Raw genomic sequence first — 9,763 nt, forward strand, 5'->3', positions numbered from 1 at the left:
AGGTCCGCAATCAAATACATGGGCACGTGTTACTTAGAGAAAAATGTGGACAGTACATCATCCTGATAAACTTTTTAAACTACTGCAAATACATGAGAAAGGTAATACTGAACAGTCAAAGAGCACTGAAAGGGAAAAGGAAGCTAGGATGTCCACATGGTTCCACAAACAATTTCAGCTGGCAATTAATCACTACATAAATTTCGTCACGTACCCAGTACAAAGTCCTATCTAAACACACAACATACACTAGAAATTACACCAGGCAATGATGTTAATTTCTCATGACATTTATAATAAAAATACTGGATACACTTAGACAGCTTCCTACACATTCTTCTTGTTTGCCAAGGAGCGGCGTCAACAAATAGTGACTGGGTGTAACATAACATGGGAAACCTGCTTCAGTAAGTGAAATCAATAGTTTACAATATACTCTGCCACAAAGTTCACCTCTGTCCTACCGCTACAGAGTGTTCTTTTCCAAAGACACGTCCTATATATTTATTCTTTTTACCTATTTTGTAAAAACTGATTAATAAACATTAGCGGGAAAAGTGAAATATGTCGTTTTGTGCACTACTTCCTATGCCACGGTGAACACAGATTTTCTAAGGAGTGGTGCAGCAGCTGTCGTCGTAGGGAAACTGTACAGGAGCAGAAACAATTAGTGAACACATAAATACAATGAACAGAAGTTTACATAAGTTATATCTTTCTCCGAGTACTGCGAAGAAACTTTACAAAAGAACAAACGGCAATAAAGTCCAGCAAACTGAAGAGGATCATGCAGTGTGATACTCATGTTACTGAGACACGAACGATCAAAGACTGCGTAAGACTGCAGACTGTCGGACGCTGAGACTGAGACTGGACGTGCTACCGAAGACGTGGCTCAGTGGGTGCGCAACGCTGGATTCGCTTGGTCCCTATGCGTCTGCTATCGGTGCCTGTCAGAAACTTGCGTTTCCTTTGCTCCGCAACAACGCTACAAGAACTTTGCCAGCAGTTCCCAAAGCACAGGGCGCCGTCGGTAGTGCGTGGCTCTAGATGACGAGAGGGGAGGCAGGCATTCCTTCTCCGAAATACGACACTAAAGCTTCTACTTCTGAGCAGAGGCTGATGTTACAACATCCACCAACTTTACTGACAACACGAAATCGAATTTGTGCAAAACCCAAACTCAAATATCAGCTTGCCGTGAGACTACCAATAGTAGAAGAGGTAAGATTATGTTTGTCTCAGTAAACATATGTTAAGAAGATATTGTTGTTGTTTTCGCTATGATCTGTGGTTTGATGCAACTCTCCAGGCTAATTCCTGGTGGCTGAGGATGTGTCCTGTCAACGGATCTTATGTTTTAGTCAGGTTTTTCGACTCCGTACCTACCTCTTCGTTTCTTATTCGATATATCCATCTCAGCTTCAGCATTCTTCTGTAGCATAACATTTCAGAACCTTGTATTCTCTTGTCGTTGAACTGCTTATCGTCCACGTTCCAGTTCCATATGAGACTACCTTACAAAAAGTAAATAAACAAATAAAGTCAAAATAAAACGTCAGAAATGACTGCACTTTCTAAAACTTAAAATAGATTTTAGAGTCAACAAACTTCTCTTTCCAAAAATGATTTTCTTACTATTACCATTCTGCATTTTATATCCTCTCTACTTCATGCACCTGCAGCTATTTTGATGGCCATATGATAGACCTAATGTACCAATTTTAGTGTCTTCTTTCCTAATCTAATACCCTCAGCATCACCTTACTAAATTCGAGAATATTCCATTGCCCTCGTTTTACATTTGTTGATGTTCATCTTATAACCTCTTCTGAGGATAGTATCCATTTCTTTTAACTACTGTTACAAAGCTTTTGCTTTCCCTAGCCGAATTACATTGTCATTTACAAATTTTAAAATTTTCATTTTTTCCTAATGGCTTTATTTTTTTCCAAATAGTTGCTACAGCCTGCACAATGTACAGATTGAATAACATTGGTGGTCAGCTACATCCCTAAATCATACGTTTCTCAGTCTTTCGCTCACTTTCACATTCTTTAAGTCTTTTTATTGCAGTCTGGTTTCTACACAAGCTGTAAATAATCATTCCCAGCCAGGTTTTATCCCTGCTATATAAAATTTTGAGCCAGTTTTGGCCAGCATATACTGTCAAAAGCTTTCTCTAAATGTAAGAATACTGTAAAAGTATCTTAGACTTTCCCGGAGATCTGATGACATCTCGTGGAAATCGGGTTTTCTGCCGGATATCAGCGTCTTCCAAACATTGGGAACACCTGATGAAGACGTCAAGTAATGACGTCGAAATATCATGTTTGGAAGATGCTGATATCCGGCAGAAAACCCGATTTCCACGAGATGTCACTGTAAAAGTAGTTTTACCTTCCTTCAACCTAACTTCTACGAATAGCCGTAGGTAATTATTTGGTCATACGTTCCAAAACTTCTCTGGAACCCAAACTGATCCCGTAAGTTTGGCGTGTAACAGTTATCCATTTTTTTAAGGTAATCCTTGCAGTATTTTGCAACCATGACTTAATAAAGTGATGGTTAGGTAGTATACACTCCTGTCACTATCTCGCTTGTTTGGAATTGTAGTTAGTGGATCCTTCGTGAATTGCGAGGGTATTCCACGTGCCACATCGTATTTATCACACCAGATGGAGTAATTTTGTCATCGATGGCTCTCACAAAGGTCTCAATAAATTAGAGGGAGTGTTGTCTACTCGGGGGCATTGTTCCCATTTAGGTCTTTCAATGCTCTGTCAAATTCTCTTCTTAGTATCATATCTGCCATCTGATCATCACCTGTCTTCACCTACTTCTTTTCCAACTATAGTACTATCTGAAAGGGTTTCTCTTATATAGACACTCCCTATATTCCTTTCACCCCTCAGCGTTCCCTTCTTTGCTTATTATTGGTATTCCACCTGAGCTCCTGATATTCATACAGCTTTTTATCTTATTTTCAAAGGTCTTGCTTTAGGCGACATCTATTATTCACCTATGTCATTTTATTATTATGTAGTAGGACTAAATAATTAACATACACTTTTACTATCATCCACAAAAAATGTGACCTATATGTCCTCTTTTATCTTCTCAGGTAATAGGCTGCAACTGTGAAGAATAAATGAAATAATAAGTTCTCCTAGTTATGGACGTCCTACAGCGCTACATTTGACCTCCGGCAATTCCAGTTCAGCTATTTTTCATACATCTGAATTCCTTTTTTTCGTTTCAGTTTCCGCACTTCATATTTTCTCCTTTCGTCACTTAAATTCAGAATATTGTATGTTATCCAGAGATTTCTAAGAGGCCTTGTCTTTTTACAGATGTGATCATCCACCGACTTCCGTATTTTAACTCTGAAAGCTACCAATTTGTCTTCTGTTGTTTCAGTCCAACATTGCCTGTTGTACCCTCTAATACTTTCAACAATATCTCGTTCTTACAATTTATTCAGGCCTCGTCTCATTAATTTCCTAAATTTTCACCATTTACTAAGTTTTAATCTGCAGTTAATAACTGATAAATTGTAATCGGTCTCTTCATTTGCCACTGTGAGCGTCTTAGATTTTAAAATATATTTTTGAAATCTCTTTCTTACCCATGTGTAATCAGTGTGCAACCTTTCAGTGTCCCCAGGGCACTTCCAAGTATATTACCTTCGTTCACGATTCCTTGACCAAGTGTTAGCTGTGTAACTCAATGTTCTCCTGCACTATTTCCTGCTCTCCCTTTTTCTACTACGGAATTCCAGTCACACATCACTACAAAATTTTTTCCTAGCTTCATGTAGAACTGGTTGGAATATAAACTTACAGAACTGGCAGACGCAGATGTGAAGGGGTTACGATTTACTTGATGTACAATAAGGCAAATCTCCCCTGTGAATGTCAGACTTGGATCATCCAGAACCTTGATGATGCATAATCCTGCCATAGAGTTCTCATACAGTACGACAACTAAACACTGTCACATTGGAATGGAGCACAAATATGGCTATTGCGCGGTTACACCAGACATCCAAATAGAGACTTACATGAGGCCACTTTCAAACTCGGTCAGGTGCTGATAATATTTTCTCATACAAGTATCCTGCATTTCCATCTCCTCAATATTTTACACTAGACATGACAATTATTTACTGTACGAAACCTGATTACAGCTCTAAACACGACAATACTGATATTCTTGTGACCATTCTGCTTGTCGAATAAAGTTTCAGCTCGGATAATTTACATATTCACTGACGGTGGATATCTGACGAAGTCTTCTAGGTGCCTCACTGTTCTTGTCAGACAGTGGAAATAGCTAAATCTATGGAGAGGTTAGACAGAGGCTACACTAAGATATGGACCCTGAAGAGGGGTAGTAGACTTTTTAGAAGTCGACAGAGGGAAAAATTTGTGTGAATGAATCATGTGCCCTTAAATCATTATGCAGCATTGCGTTGCTTTGTTAGTATAGAGAAACAGGCGAAATCAAAGGAAAACTACACCCGTTATCTTACGTGAATTTCTGGACAAAGCTACTCAGGATGTTGATGTCATAAGAAAAAGGAAATCTGGCGTTATGTAAGTAGGTGTGTGGAATGTTAGATCTCTTAATCGCTGCGATAAGCTACAGAATCTCGAAAGAGGAGTGAGTAGATACAATTAGATACAGTGAGAGTTAGTGCGTTGGCAGAGAGAACAGGATTTATTGTCAGCTGAGTATGTGCTATCAACATAAACTTACACAAGCTTATGCAGGAGTAAGTCTAATTATATAGAAGGATATAGGAATGCAAGTTAACCAGCATGACCTGCGTAGTGAACGGATTATCCAGATGAAAAGAAGCCACGACTCACAACAATGGAACACATATAGATTTTAGCTGGCTCCACAGACGGATGAAAAGAAATTTAAAAGAACCTTGGCAATAAACTATCCAGTACGTCAAAGGACTTGAATATTTAGCAGTGGTGGGGTACTACAGTTCGTTAATGCAAAAAATAGAATAAGGAAAAGGGCTGCACACATGAGCAGGAGAATTGGAATGAAATGACAAAATGCCTGGTAAAATTTTTCGTAGCTACTGGTTTTAACGTCATGGAAGAAAGATGCATATGCAGAAGATACCTGAAGGCATCATGAGATTTCATATAATGTACATAATGGTACGGCGGAGATTTAGAATGCATATTTTGAACTCTAAACATTTCAAGGAGCAAATGTGGACTATGACAGAAATATATCACTTATGAATTATACTATGAAGTTCAACAATTTGCAGAAAGGCAGGAAAGGGGGTCTACATAAGTGGAAAGAATCAGATTGTTGAGAACAGAAACAACAGATGGCGTCTAACCATAATGGGGTGATGGAATGCAGGGAAAGATGAATGTGCAGCTTTGATGTATTAAACAGTGAAGATAGAGATTGTTGAAAACTAAGCAGGAAGAATAGGCCCACCAGACACCTTTGGATAATGGGATATATTATAGATTTGATACACGAAAATTGGAAAGACAGGACATGCAGCAAAATAAAGAAGCAAGGGAACACTTAATTTTAAGAAGTTATATTTACAGAAACTGTAACGCTTTAAAATGGGAATGGCTAAAATAGAAAAGCAGAAACTGTTAAATCAAGCATGTGTGTAGGAAAGGTAGACGCTACTTATAGAAAAATTAAGCATTGTTTTCGAGAAAGGAGTAGAAACTGAATAATGAGCCAGAATTATGATGCTACACTGGTACTGGGCGTAGAAGAAAATGATGAATGGTAGAGTGACTGCACGAAAAAAGGATATAAGCATGAAAACAATATTATGGAAAGTGGATGAAGAAGTTTAATGCGATACTATACTGTGAAATGGATCTGACAAAACAGTGGTACCAGTACATCTGGAGCAGGTGACATTCCGTAGGTTGTATATTACATTATAATTAGATAACCATTATAATTAGATGTATATGACATAATAATTAGATAATCAGATAGGTCAGAGAATTTTTAAAGTCAGCTACAAGATAGTAAGATGAACATCAGTAATGGATGAATAAAGTTGTTTCCTCCTCTCTTCAAAATATGTTTAAACTGTAATTCAAGGAACTTACAACGGTTCATTATTTTTAAGATATAGTGTAGTGCATTGGATAAGCCTGCCAGTCTTCTTTTTCTTAAGTAGGTAAGATATTGCTGTAGGTCTATGATGTAGCCTGTTACAGGGTAGGAGGGTACGTAGTTGTCAGTCTGGCTGATAACCTCACTATTCCTCGCAGGCAAGACAGCTTTCCGTGTTTGTCAATACACACCACATGAGTGATAGTATCGCACGTTACCGCTAATTTCCTGTTGGAGCAGCACCTGCACCCCTGTAACAACAGATATTCAGGGCTTACTGACCTGCACTGACACGACACAGTGTGGATGATGCTTTTACTCAACTTTGACGATGCACACCGACCAGTTGGTTGTTCAGGAGTTGCTTCCCGTAATATGTACAAAACGTTCAAATGATGCAGACGATAAACCATACGAATTTCTCTTCTTGTTACTCCTCGCTAACCATGCACATTGTTTCTTTTTTCAGACACATTTACCTGTGTTCTCTCTCTCTACCAGAACATATTATGTTTTTTACTAGCAGCTTGGTTCTTCTAGTAATATGTCAAAATGGTGCACGTATTGCTAAGTTACTTCACATATTCAGAAATGTAAGATTTTGCACTTCGAAGGCGCAAGAAAGTAGTATTCTATGTCTGCATTATCAGTGAGTCACAACTGGAATCAGTCAGCTCAAGGAAACACTGAGATGTAGCAGTTTTTAGGCGAATGAAATGAGTCGTGGAATCAGTTGCATGTAAAGCAGGTGATAGACTACACTTCATTGAAGCGATACTCAGAAAATTCAGTTAGTCTACAAATGAGATTAAAAGCCGCCCTTGCTTCTCACCCTAATAATATTGCTGAAGTGTATGGGCCCCATACTAAATAGTGCTGACAGGGGGTATTAAATGTACACAAAGAAGGATAGCATGAATAATGATCGTAGGTTTGTTTGAGCCACGGTAGGGCATCACCAAGATAGTGATACTACAAACTCTAAGGTGTCACTCCCGAACGTACTGCAAGATGTCACTCCCGTAACGAACGTATAGATAAGCATAGACCAACTACAGCTCGTGCACAGATATCCCGCATCAGCTTCCCGAACGTTATTAATATTATTACGATTATGATTATCACCAACGGTTTCCAGTTCCTGTCTTTATGAAATTAATCAGGTTTGCCATTCGCTACTGTAAAGATTCCTGTACTTTGAACACCGAAGTTAGGGACAGTTGGTAAAGTTGACACCCGACCTTCGAAAAACATACATTTCTTCAAAGATCTTGATTGATATGCGAAAGTTCTATTGCTAGCTGTAGAAAATTTCAAACGTTCTGCAGAATTTCACAAAAAAATAGTTGTAATCACAATTCTGAATAGCTCCCCAAGAATTCTACAGAAAAACCTAGTGAGATTCTTTTGTGCACACAATAGATTATGAGATAAATGCAATCATGACCGAGCCATTTTCACAACAAAATACATACAAAATCGCACTAGAGTTCTGACAACAGTTCTGGTACCCAGTGAGTGGTATCGAAATCCTTAACGTAATTGCTTATGTCCCTACTTCATTCTCCTTTTCCTTTTTTAATTCTCATTATTGGAAACATTGGCTCTCAAAATTTATTTCTGTGATATAAGTTCTACCACGTAGGAAATGGAAAAAACTGTAACATGCCTACCTTTTTAAGAAAGGTTGAGGACATGTGAAATTACTTTCACACATAGTCATCACCATGAACTTTATACAATTTTAAATCTACCGCTATATGAAGCCCTTTTCGATTATTCTGGATGCACTGAGGGACCAACTGTACTCATCTGTGTAGCTAATACATGTTTTCCAATGAAATCCATCCCCGTCTCAGATCTTGCCTCTCGCAATCAAGCAAAGCTCCATCTTGATTTTCTTGCCATATCAACTCGGTGCAAAAATTCGAGCTTTCTTCGGTCACCTCCATCACCATCGTCGGGAGCAGCTCATTTTTGTGTCTGCAACTGTGGTGACACTGAGCAGCAAATGGCTTGAGATTAATCTGCGTATGCCGTCATTATGCCATGCATCCAGAGACTGTGCCAGTGTCAGCCTTGGTGGGGCCACTGCTCTCTCATGAAACTAACCAATTCGGCGGAATCGCCAACGCGGAGACCTCACTTCCTCACAGCACTGAACTTATAAGACATTACCCGGGTTGAAGATGTTTTTGCACGCTTTGTTATCTAAAGCTCCTTTAGTAAATGAATCTCAACATATAGAAGCGTGAAAAATATTTCATTATCATCGTAGTTCTGGTTTGTTGGTGAGGCTCTGACCAGCAACTGATGATATCTTGAGTTCCCGATTTTTAACGTACCACTGGTGTTTTGCAGAGCTGTCGGCAACGGTACAGATGGAATGACAGATATAGCTACTTCTGCGCTCTGTAAGTGGAACCAACATCCCCTTAGTCGTCCTAGATTATAATCCCAGTTTTCGAGGAAAATTCTTCTTGATGTAGCACCACAGAAGAGGAGAAGCGCAATACGTGAGTTATTAGTGATTCAGTGTCATAGTTCAACATTTTGGTTTCATGGACAGCTCTAACTTAGTGCCTCAATCTTGACAGCCGATATTTCGAACCAGTCCCTTATCTGATTAATGTCTTCATCCAAGTACATCAATGTACTTCAAACGGCTCTCTTCTGGACTGAATGAGGAAGTTTTCGTAGTCTGGGAGCACTGTGTATCACCTTGTGGGAGGCAGATTGCCCGAGGGGTCATCCGGCTTTAGTTAATCTGAAACATAAATGGCAGCTTTTCTTCTCTGGGTCTCGACAGTGAATCACACGTTCAGGTGGATTCTATTTTTTTGGTTCAGAAACAACTTCGGCACCGTGTGACCAGCTCATAAAACTGCCGTTAACGTATCAATGAATTAATATGGTAGAAACGGAGACAAATTTAATCCGGACTGCTCAAAATGTTCCGTAAAGAAAGTTACCACTGCAGGAGAGCGTGCTGCAGTTCCGTCAGTCATTTCATGCTATTTACCGCATTACAAATGGAAAGTGGTCGTCAAAGCTTGTTGGATCACTTTTGTTGTTTAAGGAGGAATGTGAGTTGCCAAGTGATTCAACACTGATGGTAACGCTCTTCAAGAAACGGGACACGAAAAAGTTGAACAGTCACACGATGATCCATCTTCGACCTATCGTCCCCAAATAATAAGTATTTCTAGCAGTATATTTTGTTACGTCTCTCATAGTGTGTTTTAGGAAGGGTACAGAGAGCAACGACCTTAGTAGTAGACAGGCCTGATGCACGGTCTGAACTTCAGGCCACAACTACTTCGGCTGGAGAACCACCCTGCCACAAACCCTAACATGTCGTCAGAGCCTCCAACAACGCTATCCGCCGTATATTAGTGTACCAGGACCAAAAGGTTTCGACGAGACAGTTTGGTGAAGTTGGCTCCAGACTTGCGAGAAATAAGTATTTTTTCTACGTTCTTGATAGATATGCTGCGAATTTATAGTAGTATGCACAAAATTTGAGAAGATTTGCAGAATTTCAAGAGAAAACAGGTGATCACATTTCTAAATAGTTCCCCAAAAGTTCTTCAGATGAACGCTAATGTCATTTTCTGTGCAATAATATGTA

This window comes from Schistocerca americana, chromosome 2 (genome assembly GCF_021461395.2).
Source record: "Schistocerca americana isolate TAMUIC-IGC-003095 chromosome 2, iqSchAmer2.1, whole genome shotgun sequence".
Taxonomy (NCBI): domain Eukaryota; kingdom Metazoa; phylum Arthropoda; class Insecta; order Orthoptera; family Acrididae; genus Schistocerca; species Schistocerca americana.